The sequence below is a fragment of the Vulpes lagopus genome, chromosome 2, assembly GCF_018345385.1.
Source record: "Vulpes lagopus strain Blue_001 chromosome 2, ASM1834538v1, whole genome shotgun sequence".
In the NCBI taxonomy this organism is placed as follows: Eukaryota; Metazoa; Chordata; class Mammalia; order Carnivora; family Canidae; genus Vulpes; species Vulpes lagopus.
Window position 1 is genome coordinate 139589282 of NC_054825.1, and position 11806 is coordinate 139601087.

The window sequence follows — 11806 nt, forward strand, 5'->3', positions numbered from 1 at the left end:
CCTTTGCTGGAAATTGACCTTTAAGGGCTCTTCTAACCTGAAATTCTGTGAATCAATAATAAATTGGTAATGGACAGTTTGGAGCTGACTGAGAAGGAAAAAAATGCCACTGAGAATTTCGCTGCCCAGGAGAAGAGTCACCAAATTTATGGAGATTCTAATCAGTTTTCCAGTATATCAGATTCAGAGTTGGCAGTGAAAATTTGTCAGATTTAATGATAATAATAAATGGTAATAATAACTACCATTTATTAAGGACTAGTAATATGCCAGGCACTGAGCCAAACACATTTCAGGCCTTAATCTCATTCGTAGAGCATCAGAGCTGAAAGAAACCTTACATATCAGAGAATCTAACTTCTTTATTTAATAAAGAAGAAAACTGAGGCCAATATAAAACTAAATTGGAAGACAGCAATCTCATCATGGGAAAATGAGTTCACAATGCATGAATAATATAAATAAAACAAAGGAGTGGCCGCAAGGACCAAAGATGATAGTGCGCTAGGAACCTAGGATTGATGTTGATCTGACTGGCACACCGGGATTAATAACTTTCAGTAAAATGAAAATATGACTTAGCATCTCTGATTCCATATTTCCATAGATGATTAACCACCACCACTTAACAATATCATCCATGACACTCAGGCGGTATCACAAGACTTATCTCAGGGCTCTATAGTGTCTTCACTGCAAAATCTGTAGGATGCTAACAGCTGACTATACCAGATTTCAGGAGGCTTTTGCTCCATCTTTGACCTGTTTGAAGTTGATTTAGATTGGCATAGTTGACCCTCTCCTGTGGACATTTAAATTCTGCAATGAGAAGCTGGTTCCCAAAAGGCTTTCAGTTGGAAGCAAAGTGTAAAGGTTGCAGGTGAAGGATACCAACTGTCTGTTACCTTCTAGCTTCTACCTGTGATCCTAGAGCAGTATCCCTCTAGGATGGATATGATGGATGGATGTGATGCCACTTCTCCTCACCCAGCCTCTAATCCAGGGAAAAGAAAGTAGAGAAGGGGTGGGAAAAATCAAAGCAGTAGGCTTGGGTATTGGAGCTTCACCCACCAAAAGGAATCTACTCTCCATCCATGGTAGCAGCCCTCTTCCAGGAGTCAAGACTTGCTCTTTTTGGAATGTCTCTGGATCTTTCTTTCCAAAACATTTTCTCGACTTTTATTTTTATTCTTAAACCTCTCAGAGAATCAAGAGTTAAATAACTACTGACTTAATAACATGATCTTGCTTTGGAAGACCAAGTTAAATGGACGCTAGGAATTCAATTTCTTTCTTTCTTTTTTTTTTTTTTTTTTTGTTTTTGAGTCCGGGCAGTAGCTCTAATTCGTTGATGCCAAATGATACATTGTAATTCAAAACATATTCAGTATGACTTTTACTTGTTTATCTGAAGCAAGATAAATTATGACAAAATTATTTCACAAATATCTTGTATGAGTACATACCTCATGCTTATTATATTCCACCATTTCCAGAAACTGTATATCTAGATCGCTGTGCATGACATAACTTCATTCTTCCCCTGGTGTATGCAGGATGGAGTTACTACAAAACCTTTGTGTACCTAGTGTTCAAACACCACCCTACCAACCTTCCCTGGCCCTACTTCAGATTTTAGTAATGTGTGAAAAAAAAAAAAAGCACATCTTTTCTCTCTCTTAACCCTTAGATGCATGGTAAAAGTATTTATTAGTAATTTAACCCAGAGCCAAACCTCACTGCAATAACTTACCAGGAAGAGAAGGAGTTTGGTTTAAACTTATGCCAGTGAACAGCTCTTATTCTGTTTATAGAACAATGGCAAGGTTCTATTTTCAAAAAGGTTGTTCCATACTTACTAATAATTCATTGATAAATTTTATTTCTCTAAAGGCAGTGGAATACAATCAATAGGAAGCTTTTCAGGGCTTTCCAATTTTAAAAAGTGTAAGATTTCCCTGGCTCTGTGTTTACAAGTTCCCTATGACAGCTCAAAGCCAGACACTGCATAAAGAAAAAGCTGACTCTCATTTGAACTCTGGCAAGTGCTACTCTTTTAAGTCCTATGACTTGGTTGGTTTCTCAGAAAATCAAGAATGAAGAGTCCACTAAATCACTGGAGACCCTGACAGGCTTCCCTCTTCAGTTTTTTTTCCAAATCTGAACAGTGAAAGCCTGTTTCATAGACATACTAAATAAGACCATCACGTAAATTTGCCATGTAAATGCTAAATATTGCCTTCTGTGAGTGAAAATGAGACCAGGTTTTTGAAAATACTATGCATCATAGTTAGAGTTTGGGGTGCTGAAAATATCTTTCTCTATACTGCTGTACTGCTGTTTATTTCTTTAGGAAAAATAATCAGAGCATTGTTTTGAGATCTGGTACCAAATTGAACTGTGAGCATGGGCTGAATCCTGTGCAGAAAGAACAAGCAATATATTCAGTATCATTAATCATTTCTTATTCTAGTCTTTGTCATACATTTGTGTGTGTGTGTGTGTGTGTGTGTGTGTCCATACAGATACAACTTGGCAAATTCAGAGGATATTTGCATGTTGACATTTTGGCAGCCAAATGAAAAATGAAAAGAATTTTGCAGAAAATGTCAGCAATGCAAAACTTAGTGACATTCTATAAAACTGGGCTAAGCATTATTAGGGAAAAAAATCTTAAGGGATGTTGGAAGTTAAGACTTTTGGAGTACATAAGAGCCGAATGCTGGATGCTAGACAGAGAAGGAAAGTTAAAACTTACAGGTAGAACGCTGACCACCCAAAGGTCAGTGAAATATTCAAGGCCAAATTGTGGGCTAAGTGAAATAATTGGATCCACATGGAACTCATTCTGCATTTAATACCCTAGACACTTTGGAAAACACTTTTTCTACCCAAGTGTGTGTCTGCAGTGGGGAGAGCTCTGGGGTAGCTGATGGAGTCCCGTGTTCTGAGAGATGTGAAGTTTCAGAAGTGGTTCAGTTATGTGTGGAAACTAATGACTCTGAAGCAAATTATCTAATCAATATTCTATTATCCAATAGCCCTTTACTTAACATGGGGCCTGAAGTGCCACAATTTTCCTGTGTTAGTCATGCCCTCTGAATGTTTAATGATAAACTCTCTGCCAAATGGAGTCTAGACAGGAACAGGCCTTTTCCTTTCTCCAAATCAAAGAAAATTCCCTGAAAACATCTGGATCAAAGGAAAAGAGGAAATTGGCAAATCTGCAGACTAAGGGTGAGATCGCTTCACATCAATTGGATGAATTGCGACTTAGAAGGTGATCATGGGCCGCCTGGGTGGCTCAGCAGTTTAGTGCCTGCCTTCAGCCCAGGATGTGATCCTGGAGACCTGGGATCCAGTCCCACATCAGACTCCCTGCATGGAGCCTGATCCTCCCTCTGCCTATGTCTCTGCCTCTCTCTCTCATGAATAAATAAATAAAATCTTAAAAAAAAAAAAAGAAGATCATGATGACCATTATTGATAGAGCATTATGGGTACAGCCTTTGTATAGCCTCCCTGGAGTTCCTTCTGGTTATTATCATATTTACTCCTCACAGTGTCACACCAAGTGATGTCGTTGTCTTTATCTTAACACCATGGTGTTGAAAGGCTCTCCCTGGTTGCCCCCAGCTGGTCATTGAGAGAACATGGGCTGAATCCAGTTGTCCCCAGTCCTGTCTTTATGCCAAGTTCACCCGCCCAGAGTGACAGCAAAGTCTCTACAAAGGTAAGCCCTCCAAAATAAATACTTCTGTTCTGTCCCTGGGCATTTGTTTGTCACTCACCATGGAAAATTCTCATGTTGTTGGTTGAGGAAGAGAGACTGGAGAATTCAAAGCCAAGGGCCTTTCTTCAGGGCTTCCTGAGTCTGTCATCAAACTGCAGTGACCACTCCAGGCTTCCCTCATCTCTCTTCACCTCAAAGTCCAGTTATTTCTCAGTTCTGTCCCCAGATGCAGATCCAAATCAACACCACCCCAGGAGTTTCTAGGAAGAATGCATTCCTGTGATTGGTTATGTCTACAAAGGCGTTTCTCCTTTCCCGACTGAATTCAGAGATTTTATTTTCACTCGCTAATTATCCAGATCCTACAAACTGCAGATGTAACTGCAATGTGCTCATGATGATGAAATCTCACTATTTTTATCAGAAGCAATTGTGAAGTCCTGTTGGAATTCATGATAAGAGACATGCTCCTAAAGGATCTTGTAAGGCTCCTTACATGCTTGGCTTGTAAGCCTTTCAGTTATCAATTACTTGATAGCCAAAGGTGAATTTGTAAAATTGGACCCTCCCTCACCTTGCATCAATTATACTTCAGTAAAGCTATTTCAAATATCGTGTTCGCCTAACACGCGCGCACACACACACACACACACACACAGCTGACACACATAATTAGTAGAACTTTGAGAACCACAGAAAAAAATCAATGCAAAAGTAACTGGAGAGGTGTTAGATGCCACAAGTAAAATTCATCATGAGTCATGCACCATGAACTGAGTCTCCTTCCTCGTATGGCAAATTTTGTTTCTTCACCCCACATTTTCCCCATCTTCTTCCCATATCTCCCTTTTCCCAAGTTACCTACCAATTTGTCTATTCATCACATGTTACCTTCCATTACTGTGATCTTCATAAATAATAATAATAGAGAAACAGAGTGGTTTGGGAACAAGAAAAATATTAACATTTCCATTGCTGAAACATAGCTATTTTCACATTTATGTACTCTCTCCTCATATTGGTCTCAAAACCATATCTTTATTAAGTTATAGGCATTATGCATACCCACTTTTACATTCTGCATTTTTCACAGAATATATTCGACAAATATATCTCTATGGTCTTTGTTGTTAGCATTTTAATGATGGTACTCCATTGGGTTGATACATCATAATTTACTAAACTCTAGTGTAAGACATTTAAATTGTTTCCAATTTTTCCTTGTTGTAAATAATACTGCAGAGAATATCTTCATGAATAAAGGCTGTGTGTTTTAGATTTTTTTTTCCATAGGATGAATTAACATCCATTCGCTCTCCCATACTCCAAAAATTAGAGAATGGTTTGCAGCCTCAAACTGTATAGGAACCAGGCATGTAATTTAAAAAAGTGAAGTGGCCCCATAATGTGATGAATAAGTTAGTTCTTACCTCTGATAGCATTCCTCAAATCTACTGCCCTAACAATAGGGATGCTTCCATCTGTCCATCCATCCATTCAGTCATTCTATCCATTCATCCATCTACACTTCTGTCTGTCTGTCCATCAGTCACTCACGCTAAGCCCCACATCAACAAACTGAGACTTAACTCAATTACAGTTTCCGGTTTCCCAGAAATTAAATCTTAAACCAGTCAATCAGGAATCACCTGATCAACATTAGTTAGGTTATCTGCCTAAGAGACCCCTATCATCCCCTAAAGGAAAGTGACCTTGCAATAACCAATCATTTCTTGCCTCTTGTAACTTCCTTGTTCTTGCTCCCTTTTGCCTATTAAAGTGTCTCATTTTGTATAGCTCCTCAGAGCCTTTTTATGTATTTGCTAGATTGGATGCTGCCCAATTCATAAATTCATAAATTGATGAACAAAACCAATAAGATCTATACATTTTCTCAGTAGGATTTTGTTTTTTTAACCCTGGGTTAGGTGCTATGTTCAATGACTAATGCAGAAGTCATGATTTCATAAGGTGAAACTCTTGAATTATTGTCTTATTATTTAATTGGCTTGATTGTCAGTGCTAAGTACTGACACTAAGAGGTATTGAGGGAATGAGGAAGATGTAACTGGAGTGGTCTAGGCAATTTTATGGAAAATATAGAGCTTGAGGGGCGCCTGAGCGGCTCAGTTAAGTGTCCGCCTTCGGCTGCTCTTGCTCTCTCTCTCTCTCATTCTCTCAAATAAATAAATAAATAAATAAATACAATTAATTAATTAATTTTTTAAAATTAAGAAAATAGAGCTTGAGATAAATTTTAAAACTTATGTTTGGGGCTTGAGTTTGAATAGAATAAAAGTAACATAGGATTCCAGTAATTGGTGCACTTCTCAGTGCCATTTATTGGGGACCTTAAGAATTTTATACCTTTGACCAAAGTTTTCCAACTCTTCAAGTTGAAAAGTACCAAGTAATTCCTCTTCAACCAATGAGAATCTTTATGACTTTGTGTCTTCCCTTAAGCATAAAAGTCAATTTCTGAGCGAAGTATGAGGATATGGATGCTTGATCGGATTAGGGAAAATTGGCCTGTTCTCCACGACATTTAAAATCCATTTAAAAAAATCTCCTAGTCCTCAACATAGGAAGAAAACCAAGCCTAGGTAGGAAAAATGGAATATCATGACCCTTCCCCATAAAAGCTACCAGTCTGCCAGCAATATCCCCCAAATGCAGCTTTTGGCTTCTACGGTAACCAGAGAACAAGGACATGTTTCCAATGAGCTCAAGCATTCTGAAGGATGCTTGACAGGCCTATAAAGTAATTTAAAATTTACTTGAAACTCCTCAATCTAATCAATGATACCAGAGGCCTTACTCAAATGAGACAATCAAAAAAGCACCAATTTCCTGCCTAACAAAAAAAATGGCCATTCCCCCATCCCTTCGGGCCTCATTCATGTGGGTTTGCTCCTTAAATAGCAGATGTGCTGGAAGTTTCAAGTATTTACTCTAAAAATGTGAATTTCTTCATACTCTTTCCTCCTTTTCTGTGTAAAGTCTTTAACACGTCTTGTCTGCAGCTTTAATTATTTAATTTCTTCACTGCATTATTTAAAGAAGACAGTTCTGAGGATGCAGGAAGGAAGTATGACTCCATGCAAAATTGAAGAAAGCTGTGTAACACTGCCATACAGCACATTATTTAGTACCGAATATTTTGCAATCTCTAATAATCTTTTATTTTAATGCATCCTCCTTCAAATATGGACTAAATGATCATTTTGCTGGCTATGTCAGATAAATATCAATGAAGAAAATACCTTCAGGAGCTTGAAGAAAGAGGACTTATGTGAAAGTATATCATTATTTTTTGTTAAGATCATTTAGAAATGGGCCAAGATAAAGGCAAGACTAGAAATGCTGATCATGGCATTTAAATATAGAGATTTCTCTGACTCTTCCTCTCCCAATGTAGAAATAGGATCCAATATCAGTAGCTTTGGAGCATGAGTCCGGTTTGAAAAAAATGCATGATTCTTTTATATTTATGGCACATTTTTCAGCCAAAATTTTAAATACCTCAAAAATAGAGTTAGACACTCTCATAAATAAAAAGTCCTTTTTCTGACTGGATCAGTATAAGTTTATTGTAGAAAACAGTAAAAAAAAAAAAAAATTCCATAACTCCCTACTCCCATCCTAAGACACTACTAATCTCTAATCTCTACTTTGGCATATATAAGTTTTAATCTTTCTTCTCTCTCCCTTTCCTCTCTTGATAGATAGATAGACAGATATTGATATATGTGTATAGATAGAGATATCCAATGAATATCAAATATCTATGTATCTTACACACATCCATATATATATGTATATATATATACCTGTAGCTTTATCCTAATTTAACATTTTAGTTATTTTAACTTATTTTTACTTCCATATTTAAAATATATCCTATTTCCCCATTTTTTAAAATATATCTTTTCATGGCTACAAAAAAGTCTTATCATATAGATATATTACACACACACACACACAAACACACACCACACACATAGTATCTACACACATACATAACCACTACTCTGTTGTGGACAATCTGTTTCCATTTCCAATTGGGGAGTATATTAAAGATAATACTGTATTGAATATGTACAGAGATACATTATTTTGGTCATAAGCTATCAAAGTCAAATGATTTTCACAGAGGTAATTTCACAGTGTCATAATGACCCATGGCATAGCCTGACTCTACATGGAAATCACAAACTATCAAAAAATTTATAATGGGGCAGCCTGGGTGGCTCAGCGGTTTACTGCCACCTTCAGCCCAGGGTGTGATCCTGGAGACCCAGGATCGAGTCCCATGTCAGGCTCCCTGCATGAAGCCTGCTTCTCCCTCTGCCTGTGTCTCTGCCTCTCTCCCTTTCTCTCTAATGAATAAATAAATAAAATCTTTTAAAAAATTATAATGAAGATATATTGTATGGTGTTAACACTGTAGATTCTGAAATCTCACTGCCTAGGTTCAAACACCAAATTTACTGCTTCTGTGATCTTGGGTAAATTCCTTAAACTTTTTCTGTCTGTATCTTTATCTGTAAAATGTGTATAATTTTAGGATCCACCTCAGAAGTCTATTGCAATGATTAAATCACTTATAAAAAAGGGATGTAGCATGTTATTTCACAGTAGGAATAGGAATTGGCAGTAAATGATATTTTTATTAATATCATAGTCTATAAAATACCTATACCCAAATACCTCTAAATATATACCATCAAGTGGTATTTCAATTTCTCCCTGCAAGTATTTTAACAATATTTCACTGAAGCACATATGAGAAAAGAATAACTCAACATTTAGAGAGTCTATTTAATTGATTTTGTTAGCATGCCAGCTAACATTTATCTACTTTGTCATATTATACCACAAATACTCAAATCCAATAGACCCATTGGGTAATACTATGCAGGGTTTATGGCACAGAGTCACCCTGTGTAATTTATACTTTCTGATTTGCCCAGATCCACATACATCCCCTTCCATGCAGTATCTACTGAGAATTTTTCTAGGTGGGCTAGGAGATCTCAGATATGAATGCTAGTGCATGTTGTCAGAGGTCACAGATGAGTAAACCTGCCCTCTCTTTGAGACTAGATTCATTTTGGAGGTTCTGTCTAGAGTAAAGAGTGGTTGACTGTGGCCAAGTGTCAGAGTGATGCCAAATGGCCCCTTTGGAGAGCTGATTGGATACAGTAATTTCAACAAATGAGTAGATAAGTCTTCCACATACTGCAGAAGTCGGGGCTTTGCAGAGTTCTTCCCACTACCTGGAACTTCCTTCACCTTGTGCATCATCATTTGGTGATGAATTTTCAAAATTCACTCAAGGAATCAGTTTTAGCAAAAAGCCTTTCCCCAAATTTTTCCCTCCCTTGTCTGCAAAAAACTGCATTGTAGCCAACTCTAAGCCTTCCTATTTCTGCCTCTCCCTCCAGCTACCTACCCACCCACCCACCTATGTGCATACATGTGCACGCATGCACACACACGCACGCACATACACACCGAACTTAAAACTGCTGAAGACAGATAGCATGTCCAATTTTCTCTTCTATCTCAAGTAACATGCATGTGTTAGGTGCCTAATATCTGCCTGTTGGATGAATAATTCTGTAGTCTTTCCTTTTGGGAATAGACTGGCGGCTCACATCAATTCCAGGAGATGGGCTGATAAACGTAATATTGATAGGGATTAAAACCCATATCTCTTTTGAAGGATTTATGAATGGAATGATAAGCCTGGGATATGCCTCAAAAGAATCTAGGTTTCCCGGGGTGGGGGTGGCAGCGCCAGAGGAGTGATGACAGAAATTACAGGTACTATGAAAAAAATTGGCCACATATTGATAATCATTGAAGCTAGGTGATAAGGACGAGTCAAATGAACTATTCTCTCTACATTTCTCTTTGAAAATTATAATTTTGTATTTGAATATTTTCATAAAACATAGTATATATATGCACAATTATATATATACATATATATGTGCACAACCACAAAACATAACACATAAAAGCACACCCTAAGAACACTGACTTTATAAAGTTAGTATTTTAAAGGAGGGCATACATTGATGGAATTTTATTTTTACAGCACATAACTGTTATATTTGGGAAAATATGATTTGAACGAGGTCCCACTATAGTTTGTTCTGCTATGAAAGGCTAACTACCACTGTACTTCAGCCAAAACTGGTGGGATGGATAAAAGTCTCCTTTATACAAGGACCCAAAGGCAGACATTGAACCAAAAATAAGAAGAAAGAGAAACAAACTCCAAGCTACAGAACGAAAAAGAAACAAACTATAAGCTTCAAACGTTTAAAATCTAGCCAATAAAACTCATCTGCAAAGTGCTGGGGGATGGCACCACGGCTGAGGTGGCAGCGTTTTGTGTTTATGTTGGCCGTTTCATTCCCCTAAACACCTTAGACATCTCTAATTAATCCCTTTGGAGCAGCGGTGGCTGGAATTTGCAGCTCACAGTCTTGCCAGCCAAATGCAATCCTGAGCCACTGCACGTACGTGTGAAGAGACATTATCGCCCTTCACATTTAAGAATAACTGTCTAATCTATTAGGTGGAGAGGGCTCTTCTCTGTCCTCTGTACATTGAAATCAGTCCAATCAGAGAACTGGAATCAGGTGTAGGCATTTTGAAACGTTGCCTCAGATAATTCTACGTTGTTGGGCCAATCCCCCAAAAGCTACAAGACAGCAGCCCCAAGACTTCAGTAGAATTGAGGAATGAAAAGAGGAAATTTTGCAATTGGTCACTGAAGTGGATCCTGCAGTGTGCTGCTCAGGTTATCCCCCCACCCCAACCCCTCCAGGACCTGAGTGTCCTTGCCAAGACTGTTGGCTCCTCTAGTCTCCCTTTACACCTGATTCCTTCCTAGGAATTGCCTCAACTCAAGGAAGTTGCCTCATCCAAGTATGCACCCCTCCCCAGGGGCGGTCCATATCCAATCTCTGCAGGTAAAAATGCATTGTCCCCTTGCTCCAATCTGGGATCTCTCTGAAGGGCCATCCCTGCTGCAGTGCTCTGCATGGGATTGGCTGAGCCTCTGGCGTATCCACATTGCAGGTCAACTTTCCATCTACTGAATTCTTTTCTGAAGGGCCTCTGCTCTTTCCAACTCCCTTATGGCCATGGTCCTGCCTCGCCCTCCCCAGAGAACCAGCTCCCTGCGAAGCTTCATCCGGGAGGCTGTTCTCCAGCACATCTGACCTTGCTGGAAGGCTGCTCTGCCAGGGGGGCCACCCATCTGCATCCAGTGAGGACAGGAAGTCTTGGTGTTTGCTTTGCTCCAAGTGATCATTTACAAAATCAACTCAGAACTAGATTACAGCTGCTTTTCCTCAAGTCTCATCATTTCCACTGGTTCTAATAGATGGGAAACTCAAGGCTATGATCCATAATTAACATATGCAAAATACTGTAAGCCTGAGAAATACTTATCTATATGCTACAAGTCAGTCAAAGGAAAGTAATTGTGAACAACTACAGATGTGATTTTTCTCCCACGGCGTCAGAATCATTGTGTGATATCAGGGTATTTTTTGGACTGTTCAGCTTCCTCTTTCCCCAGTGGGCATCCCTTAAGGCTCTCTGATGCTGCTTTGTTCTTTTTCCAGATCCTCACTTCCTGGTTTTTCTTTGCCTCATGGTCAATGCAGGCAGAGCCCCGTTGGAAGCTTTTATTGGGAAGGCCTGTTAGCAATAGATCTCATGGTTCCTGGAAGCCTAACAAGGTATTCACAGGAGATAGCAGTGGCTGAGTGCGTAGATCTGTCAGATTTGGACCTTATTCTAAGTAGAAACTCTTTGATTTGTAGGTCTGAGGTTATATGATAGACTCAGAGACAAGGAGCATGGGCAGGATAAGAAGCGTTATTCGGGGATCCAAGAATTAATGTCTTTCTCTGCACTGGTGACTAGAATCCGTATGGATTAGGCTGTGTTGGGGATGGCTTTCCTCACTAGTTTATGAGACCCAGGGGGTTGTAATTTTCTTTACTTTGATAAGTGACTTTCAAGTTGTACCCAGTCACAGAACAA